An 11,414-nucleotide genomic window follows, 5' to 3' on the forward strand; every position below is an offset into this window, starting at 1 on the left:
AGACTCAGAGACTCTATTGGGTGTGAAGTATGTTAATAGACCTTAGAAGACCTGGAAAGGGTCACAGTGTCTTCTCAGGAAGATGTAAGCCATTCTTTGAGGATTAGACATTGGGTTTCACTGCAGACTCAAAGTCAAGAGATTCAAACTCCGACCCCTCTTTCTGTAGTGGTTCCCTTTCTGTAGCTGTGGAGATATTCCCAGACTTAGACAGGAAGAGTAGGTTAAATCTGGCTCATCGTCCTAGAGGGTCCATTCATGGTCAATTGTCTGTGCCCTTGGGTAGGGTATTATGACAGAAATGGCATCGTGTGGCAGAGAAGAGCTTCCCACTTTGTAACTGGAAATAGCCAGAGATAATATACCTTCAAGGATTCTCCCCCCCCACCCCCGGCCCTGAGTAAACTACTTCCCCCAGTATAACTCTAGCTCCCAAAGTTTCTGGAACTTACTAAAATAGGATCAAATATTTGAAACGAGAGCCAATTGGAGACATTGCAATGTCAAACCATGATAGTTTCTCACACAACGATGTAGAAGAATTCTTTAATCTCTTCTCAAGGGACCCAGATTTTAATCCACTCTTGGCTTCTCCTTAGGCAATCTTTGACTTCTGTGGTCCTGTGGCACGTGCCCATAAGACCCTATAACCAAGCCTGCCTGCCTTCCTTCCTTCCTTCCTTCCTTCCTTCCTTCCTTCCTTCCTTTCTTCCCTCATTCCTAATGCTGGAGATGGAACCCAGGGGCCACTCAGTTACTATGTGAACACTCCACTGAGATACAGCCCTAATCTGGATTTTTCTTTTAAAGAGCTGGTTGGACAATGTTGGGTACAGCTAACATTGCCACCATTTTAAGCATTAAAGCTCTGAGGTAGTTTCAGTGTTCTCTGGGCAGATATCACCACCTAAAATCCACCTTCTTTAATGGCATGGCTTCGCCTGAGACTAGAGAACACCCTCCATTTTCTTCTTGTACCAACATAAGCATAAAATTCTGTTTTCTATAGAAACTCATGATAGTTCTGTAAATGCCCAAATGGAAATGGATAATTGAGTCAAACTCTCTTCTAGACAGATCACATTTAGAGAAAGACTATTTCCACTATTGCTGTTGCTAAGACAAAGTTCTTATAGTCCCCTTTAGGTGAACGTCAGTCAGCAAGCATGAGTGAGCCCTTCATTCAGGGTGGGACAAAAGAGGGATTTAACGAAAGTTTCAGAAGTCATGAGATTTACACACAGCATCAGTTATGGTGAATTTAAATGCATCTTAATAATAGCTGAGCCACATTTTCCAACAAAGCTGCCAAGTGGTGTTGCCTGAAACAAACATGCCCAGTCTCTCTCTCTCTTTTTCTTTCTCTCTCTCCCTCCCTGCCTCCCTCCCTCCCTCCATCCCTCTCTCCCTCCTCTCATTTTCTTTTTCTTTTGGCTAGTTTTATAAAATCAGAACTGAATTATTTTTTAATGTCTCCCAACGTGCAAGCAAAATCTTTGTTTTAGAATTTGATTTTGGATTAATATGGGCTCCAAATGCCCCATGACAACTGGTGTCCTTCAAAAGAGGGTAAAAACACAGCCGTATAGCTGTCTCCTGAAAATGGCAGGTGATGGTGGATGCCCATCCCAGAGCAAGGCGTCTGTGAGTCAAGGAATACCGAGCATTTCTGGAAAGACCTAGGGAAGGCGGGGAAGAATCTTATTAGAGAAAGAGAGAGAGAAACAGAGAGACAGAGACAGAGAGACTTTGCAAATAGCTTGATTTGAAATGTGGAATTTAACTTGTTAGAGAACCCATGATTTTGTTGTTGTTTTTGTTTAAATATTTAAGCCACCACACTGTGGTTCCTTGTTGCAGCCTTAAGAAATTTCTATAGAGACTATGTCGGACAGTGAAGAAGTGGTCAATACAGGCAACTCTGCTGCTCATCCAAAAGTTCCGTGACCATCTTCACAAGACAGATTTTCCTTTGTAGACCCACAGTGAACTTAGATGGCACCACTAATAAAAATGATAGTCTTTGGCAAGTACCTCTCCGGCTGCCACTTTATGTATTTTATGTATTATCACATTGAGGCTCACATTACTGGTGTTTCCCCCCCCCCCAAGATTACAAAACAACCAACTTGAAGAATAAATAAGAAGAGCTGCCTGTGGTCATGCTGCTATAATGTCATCTGTGAGCTTGTTTCTCCCTCCGCACTGCTCCTCAGCGACTGAAGACAGCTTTCAAAAATGCTTGAGCAACCCACATATCTCTGAACTAATTGTACCATGCCCCAAGGCCACGGATTTGCAGAATAGTGCTCTTGGACAGTAAGTTCTGGTATTTTTGTTTAAAATTTCCCTGCCATTACTTACAGCCACATCTTGTCTCTATTATGCTGAACTCTGTGCCTGTTTAACTTAAATCATAACTTCCCTGGGAAGGGTTGGAACTTCTTTTCCATCTTGTAGAAAGTTAAAGAAACTTCTTAGTAAATTACATGATCAGTAGCTAGGCAGCACAGCAACCCCTGCGCATCATGACCCCCCACCCGCAGGCTCTGAAGACAAAGAAGATGCTCAGTTGTGCAATTTTCCACTCTTCTAATAATAGTGTGGGTCAAGTTAGTCCTAGCTCAATGTTATAATCCAAACAATATTTCACTCCATGTGGAGGGATCGCTGAGGCCACTGTGTGTGGAGACAGCTCACGGTAAACTCTGTTTTGGCCTTTCCAACATTTGTTTCCTGACCCTTGCTTCGCGGCGCTTGCCACACACGCACTCACAGAACAGTTCTAGCGATGCCATGCTCTTCCTTTTCTTCGTGGATCTTCTTTAGAAGGACCAGACCAGCTTTTCAGGACCGGTACTTTGGTGGCCAGCTTGTTTGACACTGCCTCTCTAACGTGAGTGGAGTAAAATCCAGTATGGAAGTGTCCATCTCTGCTAGTCAAGTGGGGACTGGCATTACTTGGCTCCCAAGTCAAAGCAATGTGGCTCATCTCTTGTGGAAAGTGTTATTATCAAACTCTGTGACCTTTTGTTTTGTTTTCTGAGTGAGACACTGAGAAGATAAAGTGACATGTGTTTCTGATGACCAATTTTGATTAAACTTTATGTTTTTTGATCCTGAAGTATTACTATAATAGTGAATATATTGATGGAAGTATTTCTAGACTGTATGTCATAGACTTCATGGCTCCTTTTTAAAAATATTTTTTAAGTTTTATGTGTAAGAGTGTTCTTGCCTATATGAATATATGTGTACTATATACATGTCTGGTGCCCATGGAGTCAGAGGAGGACACTGGATTCTCTGAAGCTGAAGTCATGGGTGCTTATGACCTACTATACGGGTGCTGTGAATCAATTCTTGGTCTTCTGCAAGAGCAGCAAGTACTTAACCATCTCAACAAGGCCATTCATCTCCCCCCTTTAAAAAAAACACTCTGTGATTTTTGATTTTGTTCTTTAAATATTCTTACACATAAAATCAACTATATCTGTTCATTTCTGAGTATGTTTGGTTATCCCATTTCATCATACTTTGCATTCAGAACTGTTTAAAATTGTCAATTGTTTTCAAGGTAAAATTATAAACCTAGGGCTCATCGTTCCAAGTCTTCCACAGTTCTATTTCTTCTTACCTTATTTGCCCATCCATATATCCACCCACCCAACCAACCACCCACATTTCCTGTCCATCAATTCAATAAAACTATATTTAGTATTTAGCTGGTGCCAGGCATTATACTTGGTGCTGAAGATGTACCGTGATCCAGACAGGCTGAATCTTTCTCCCCATAGAATTTGTTCATTGGTCATTGGTGCTGAGTTGGAACACAAGACCTGGTCACATAGTACAATATGTTGTATGAAAGAGATTGCAGGGTCACATAAGCCCTGGACACTCTGCAAATGAAGTAGCATGCAAGCTAGGATCTGATCTAGGAAGGAAACGTGCCCACGTGAAAGGTTTCTTGGTGAGTGGGCTAACAGGAGTGAAGGCCTGGGGAGAGACAGCATGCCCACCTAGGAAAGAAAAAAGTAAACTATCTGGAAGGTAGATTGATGTATGGATGGGGCCAGCAAAGTGAGGGTTAGAGGAAGAAACAAGAGCCTGAGCCCACTGGGCACTAGCGAGTTAGGGATCTCAGTGAAATAGCATAGTAGGTTTTCAAACAGAGGGAAGGAACTAAGAGGACTTGCTGTCTTAACTCCAGTGGACAGATGGTAGAAATCCTCTGAGGATCTCCGGTCTCACAAGAGGTGATGGGGCAGACCATAAACATGGCAGAAGAGACAGGAGATGCAGACACATTAGAAAGGTTTGGCCGCAGTCTGGTCCCCAATATGCCATGTAATTTATTTCAGCACCCATTCATTCCCCTGCTAGGCAAGTTTAACCCATATTAACCCATATTCATGGGTTGAAATTCTTCCTGTGTTGCTGTCAGTTCTACATGAAGCCTTCTTTGACCTGCCCCTCAGCCCCAGGAACCTGTCTGAAAGAACTTTAGCAAGACAGTTGCTCTATGCCTTTGCTTTGCCCAGAGAACTAATTTACAACAGTAATCTTTGTTTTCACGTGCACTGATCTTCTTCGGTGTCTACTGGATGATAAGAAACAACAGAGTACATCCCACCAATGCTGGGCCTTTAGAATGTGTCCTGTCAATCAACTATCATTTTGCCTTGGTTCTGAAAATTCTCTAGTTGGGTCTGCCCTCCCCTGGTCTCATCTTACATTATAAAGCTTGCTTTTTTTTTTTTTTTTTTTCCGAGACAGGGTTTCTCTGTGGCTTTGGAGCCTGTCCTGGAACTAGCTCTGTAGACCAGGCTGGTCTCGAACTCACAGAGATCCGCCTGCCTCTGCTTCCCGAGTGCTGGGATTAAAGGCGTGCACCACCACCGCCTGGCTCATCTTACATTATAAAACCATTTAGTCAACCTAGGTGCTCATTTCATGCATGTGCTTATGCATGCTTTTATTTATTTACTCAATATACTTATTCAAAGTCTTCCATCTTATAGGCTTGACTCCTTGATTTTTACTGGCTTTCTCTTATCATTGTGGATATCATAGTTTCTAACATGATAATTAAAGGGACCGGACTTTTTTTTTCTGATATAAACAAACACATGGTACTCAAAGGAGCCATCTCAAGGCACAGGAAGTAACCGAGGTACAGAGCAATTCCTTTGGCTCTCTAGGTAGAATGCTTTGATAGTTGGCACATGCCCTGCACAAAACAAAAGACCCTCAATTTGGGTATTTGAGTGTAGGCTGGATCGAGTTAATCCTGTCCTGTTTTTTTTTTTTTTAAACAGTTCCTGCTGTTTACTCAGTAGAAGCAGAACTAAACAGTACCAGATCCTCCAAAGGCAGCACTCAGAAGAACGAGAGACACAATGAAGAGCTCTTAATGTAAAGAAACATTTTGGCTTTGCCCCGTCATCTCCAAAGCTCTCAGCCTGCCATCACCCAGACCCCACCCTGTTGAAATGGGTGCTGGACTAACCCTGGCTGGCAGGAATGCTTTTGAGTTCCAGGATTCATCTAAACTGTGCTTGCTGTAAGTGATTTTTATGCTAACCTTGCATTGAAGTCCTTTTTTGGCAAATGCTTGGCTCTATAAGATTAAAAATAATTTGGAGGGCAGGATTTCTACCAGGAATTGATCAAACAATGTGCTGTCATGAGCTGGTTCCAAATTCCTAATGCATCTGCTTTCGACAGCCCCCGCTTTATAAATCTACAATCCCCCGTTTGTCTGAGTTCAGTCTGCTTGTGTGCTGGAAGAACCACACCCCTTTATTTCTGGCCCTGAGGGCTTCTTTCCAAGTTTGGGGGAGGGGGGAGGATCACTCAAATAAGAAGTCACAGAAGCCTTAAATAAGACGGTTGTTGCAAGCATCCTTGTTGAACATTTAGCAAGCTATCCCCTTGCCTTTCCTCATCAAGGCAGATGTAAAACAGCCGCCTCCATGGTCCTGCCAGGGCAGCCATCTTGAGTTCAGACACTTTTCTGAGTTCCTCTTGAAACTTTCCAATTGAATACATATGGTTTCCAGCAGAAACCGGATGTCTTGTTTGTTTGTTTAATTATTTTTATCTGAAGTTGCATCATGACCCAGTGGGTCATTCTGTAGGGATTTTTTTAGGCTCATCTGGAGGCCGTGCTTGGGCTTCTGTGATCCAAGATGTTTCCTTCCTGGATTGCCTGTGCCTTGTCTAAAGTTTGGTATTTCTTTATTTTCTTCATTTTTTGATACTGGATTTTTTTTTATTATTAGGTCACTTTAATTCGCAAATAACAAAAACCTGAGCAGAACTTGCTCAAAGAAAAGTGGAATTCACTAGCTTTCATAAGCTGAAAAGCAGAGGTGAGCAAGACTGCATTCAGGGCTCAGAGGGGTCATCAGGACTCGGTTTCCTTTTCTTGGCCCCATTTCTTGATATCGGTAGCTTGACCTCATACATCACAGGCAATAGTGGCAATATGTCCTTCAATTTCAGGTCCTCCAGAACAAGAGTTGTTGGAGGTTACTTCCCAGGGTGTGCATCAAGAACTTAAACACAGTGGTCACTGGATGGAATATTTCACATTACCTGGTTTTGAAGAGATCAGTGTGGCTGGCAGCTGGGAGCGAGGGCAGAGTCCTAAATACAACAGATGGGAAGACACGCCCATCTCAGTTGCCTTCTGCTACAAAATCAATGTGACAGTTGTAATTCCTCTTTCTTCTTCATTCACCCTACATAAGATGATGCTGGTCTGATGGGAGATCTGCCTTGTGAAGTCTTTTAAAATAGATTTATGAACAAACATCACAGAGACGTGAGTGATGCTTTGATACTCGTCGCTCTCCATTTTTTTTCCTATTTAGCTACACGATATTTTTCTGCTCACTTTTTTTCAATATTTTGTTTTATTTCATGTGTATAAGTGTTTGGGCTGCATGCGTGTCTTGCACGATATCCATGGATCCCCTGGAACTGGAGTTACAGATGATTGTGGACCACCGTGTGGGATACTGGCAACTGAACACGGCAGCCAGGATGGTACCATAGCTACTGTCCCGATTCTGGAGAAGGTTCCCAAGAAGACTCCTGGGTGTAGAGCAGTGCAGTCCGGAAGCGGATCGTAACGGAGCGTGCTGACGAGGAGCTGCTGAGAGAGAATGCTGGGAGCTGCTATTTAACAAGATGTTCAGACCACTTTCAAGGCCTGTACTGTGTGACTTTCTGCCGGTTGTCATTGGTAAGATGTGACATTGAGGGGTAGCACTCACTGGTACCAAAGCTCCGACAATTAGGAGAAGGCAGCAAACAACCTGAAACAATACAGGACAGGCAATTCAAGAAGAGACAGAGTGGTACAGGTGACACCCATGCAACTAAGGTCCCCTGGAAGGCTGTGGGTTGACACATTCAGCAGAAACCACTGTTTTCATTAGTTGGGTAAATATCTTAAAATGTTTTATTTGTTTCACAATTTTAAACTAAAAACAAAGATAGTAAAGCCCCCCACCCCCCAAACATCTTAGCTTCCCAGTGGTCAGAAGGGATCCTCTCTAAGGAATGAGTGTTATTACACACACACACACACACACACACACACACACACACACACACACACGAAACCTTCAGCATAGAGCAGGGACTCTTGGGTGCGTGTTACTGGGTAGCAGGATAAATTACGGCTATTTAGCAAAATCAAACAGTGTCAACTTGAAAGAGAAGCTTGAGTTGTGAAAACACTCTGGGAGGAGAACACTCACAGAGCAAGCAAGAATTCTTTGCAGCTTGTTTAAACTCAGCAAAGTAATTCATTCTAATATGAAGAAAAGAAAGACAAAAGGAAGGAAGGGAAAATGGAGAAAGAAAGAAAGAATAAATGGATAGAAAGGAAAGAAAGAAGGAAGGAAAGAGAGAAAGAAAGAATAAATGAAAAGGAAGAAAGGAAAGAAGGAAGAAAGGAGAGAGAGAAAGAAAGAATAAATGAATAGGAAGAAAGGAAAGAAGGAAGGAAGGAGAGAGAGAGAGAGAAAGAAAGAAAGAAAGAAAGAAAGAAAGAAAGAAAGAAAGAAAGAGAGGAGACTTAAAGACTCTCTGTTTTCTGGTTTCCAGCTGTGTGATTACTGACTCAGAGCTGGGCTTGGCAGCTGAGTGATTCGATCTGGAATTGCGCCCTGCCCAGCCATGGCACACACTGAAGGCAGTCAGTGTTAGCCCAAGCAACCAGCCCCGTGTCTGTCAAAATTTAAGCTAACTATGGCATATGGGATTAGAGAGGGATCACAGAACCTCAGACATTTCCAAGAAAAATGAATAATATAAGGTTAGGCCCTAGCTGGTCTGCGTCTCATTAATCCCCCTTTCCACAATGGTGGGCGGGCGGCTTGGGCTGTGGGCTGCAGACGGGGAGCACACTTCGCCGGGGTTTTGTTCTATTCTCCAGGCTCCTCTTAGGCACCAGAAGTATTCGTTTTCTGGCATGAGCAGGGATTTAGAGCTCCGGTGTCCAATTTGCTCTTTTGATGGCTTGAACAGCTGGCTGAGCCCTTGAATAGTTGGAAGGGGCCATAGAAACCTGCGATTACGATGTATTCTGCGGCGCTTAGCTCCCGGGGCTCTCTGTAAGTTTGGCTTCTCCAGTAGAGCACCCAGCTGGCTCTGTCCTCAGGTCCAACCTGAACATGGTGGTCAGAGGCAGCTTCTCAAGTCACCATTAAAACAGATGATCTCTGCACAGGGACCAGAAAGGGTTCTCCACTTTGTGGCCAGTAGAGCCTCTGAATACTTTCATCTTGATAGACCATGATGGTTCCATTCCAACTGTTTAAACACAGTCCTCATTTCTACCCCCACATCTTTGACATTTCGGTGTTCCCTGGCCTGGAATGTTTCCTTTGCACTATTTTCTGGGCCCCTGTCCTATTTAGGCATTTCCAGGTCTGTGACTTCTCTATCAGGTTGTTTATCTCATATAGCATTCTGATCTCCTGGGCAATTAGTTGTGTCCTGTTGTGAAGAGGCCACTTGTTCCTTTCCTGGCTGCTCAGCAGCTCAGCCCCAAAATAATCACACAAAAACTATGTTATTTAAAACACTGCTTGGCCCATTTGCTCTAATTTCTTATTGGCTAATTCTTACATCTTAATGAATCCATTCTAGTAACCTGTGTATTGCCACGAGGCTGTGGTTTACCAGGTAAAGTTCTAGCATCTGTGTCTGGTGGGGCTACATGGCTTCTCTCTATTCGGCCTTCCTTCTTCCAGCATTCAATTTAATTTTCCCCACCTTGCTAAGTTCTGCCCTGCCATAGGTCCAAAGCAGCCCTTTATTAACCAATCATATTCACACCATACAGAGGGGGAATCCCACATCATACTGTTTCTTTTTTGTTTGTTTGTTTTGTTTTGTTTTCAGCACAGTTTTTGAAATGACTCTTGTGTTGATGAGGCTGTCCATTTCCTCCTCCCTTATGTGTCTCACCAGAACTCACACAATAGCAGGTATTTAGTAATTGTTCATCAACTAAATGAACACATCGCTAAATGGTACTGGGTGGCACTGAGAACATTCTTGAAATCTGAATAAAACACAAGCTAGAGAAGAACCTCCTAGCCTGTCCTTGCATGTTCCAAGTCTGAATTTGATTTACTAGTAGGTCCATGTGCCTTGGACACCACTTACTCTAACCTGACCCCATAGAAGATACTGGAACCTGCTTACAGCAACAGGATTTGCCAAATGTCCATCCCCTGCTCAGAAGCCGATAGTGACTTCCTCCTGGCACACACGTAAGTTACACGTGGCCCCAGACTCTACCTTCATCAGCTCCTACCAGACACATCAGCCTGATTCCTTTTTCCCGCCTTCTCATGCCTGCCTCATCCCCGAGGAGAACCTAGCCATGTCTGCTCATGGGACCGCTGTCTCTGTCCTGTGGGCACAATGCCTTCTGAAGGTTTAGGTTTAAAGGCCATTGAAAAGTGCCTCTTGTTAAAGCTTCTGCTTTTGGGGTCCCCAAAGGGGGAAAACAAAAAAATCCGACTTACCATTCAGTGTCTGTGACTTGTAGATTGGGAAATAAATAAATAAACAAACAAAAGCAGGCGTATTTAAAGCATTAGTGACACGTCAATTGCTTCCAGCTTGTGCTATTTCCTCTTGAACTCTCATCCTCTGACTGTTGGTGTCCCTGCTCTGGGGCCTGAGCCCACCCTTCAAGAAAATCTTCTTGGGGAAGAGGAAGCCAGAAAAAAATGTGGCAGTTACTGAGTTGAATTAGCACTTCATAGCTAAGCAAAGTCTCCCACCACCCCCTTCCTGCTGAGCAAGCTGGGTCTACCAGAGATTTCCAGGAGGTGAAAAGATAGAAAATTCTGCCTTCCCTGGGAGCCGGGTAGCATTAGCTCTCCAGTTGGAAGATGCTGGTCCACAGCTGAAGAGGCTGAAAACCCAGGGTGAGGATGTGGTAATGACCCAGGCTCAGCACCAGCTGGGAGCCTTCTCAGGCTTCTCCTCACTCTTGTTTTAAAAGGATCAGAGTAGAGTGTGATGGGATTTCCGGATGGGCAGGGTGAAGGTTTAGGATGGGATTTAACCTGGGGGCTGCAGAGGATCTGAGCATTAGCCTCTGAGCTCTCCTCATCCATCAATGGCACGGTGGGTGTGAGAATACCCGTGCAGCTGAGGCAGCTGCGTGAAGAACATTAGCATTAGGAGAGATGGGTGAGACCAGTTTTCTTTAGATGAGAAAACCGAAGCCTCACAAGGATCCACAAAAATCCTTCTTGTATTTTCTTATTCATGCCTTCATCCATTCCATTAACACTTATTCAGTAGTTACCACCCAAGGTCCTAGCGCATTTGTAACACAGCTGGGAATGGAAGCTAGAGTTTCTCATTCCTGGTGCAGTACTGTTCCCCCCTTGAAGCATATTAAGTCAGCATGTCCACTGCATATGACCTAGACATATCTTGAGCACCTACTGATGGCCTACTAAGACCAACACATGCTCAACATAATTACTTAAGTCACTTCTTCTTCTTCTTCTTCTTTTTTTTTTTTTTTTTTTGGATTTTCGAGACAGGGTTTCTCCGTAGCTTTTGGTTCCTGTCCTGGAACTAGCTCTTGTAGACCAGGCTGGCCTCAAACTCACAGAGATCCGCCTGCCTCTGCCTCCCGAGTGCTGGGATTAAAGGTGTACGCCACCACCGCCAGGCCTCTTAAGTCACTTCTTGTACCATCTTAAAAGATGTGCCTTTGTCCCTTTTTATGATGAGGAAGTGGAGACCCAGAGATGTTGGAGGAGACTGCTAGTTAGTTCCCGGCTGCTCAGTCCCAAAATAATCACACAGAAACCATATTATTTGCAAGACTGTTTGGCCAATAGCTTAAGTATATTCCT

General features: G+C 43.7%; 1 long non-coding RNA gene across 2 annotated transcripts; it reads left to right on the forward strand.

The window, feature by feature from the left end:
* Positions 1 to 1,941: 1,941 nt before the first annotated feature.
* LOC126512794 (uncharacterized) lies at positions 1,942 to 7,498 on the forward strand. Of its 2 annotated transcripts, none has more exons than XR_007595152.1 (5): positions 1,942 to 2,319; positions 5,322 to 5,566; positions 6,288 to 6,377; positions 6,511 to 6,832; positions 6,942 to 7,498. It is a non-coding gene; the product is annotated as an uncharacterized lncRNA (long non-coding RNA). The 2 variants fall into 2 exon arrangements; XR_007595153.1 differs by having other exon boundaries at positions 6,759 to 6,832.
* The last annotated feature ends 3,916 nt before the right edge of the window (positions 7,499 to 11,414 follow it).

The sequence above is a fragment of the Alexandromys fortis genome, unplaced genomic scaffold (assembly GCF_014885135.2).
Source record: "Alexandromys fortis isolate MF-2015 unplaced genomic scaffold, M_Fortis_MF-2015_v1.1 scaffold_10, whole genome shotgun sequence".
NCBI classification, from domain to species: domain Eukaryota; kingdom Metazoa; phylum Chordata; class Mammalia; order Rodentia; family Cricetidae; genus Alexandromys; species Alexandromys fortis.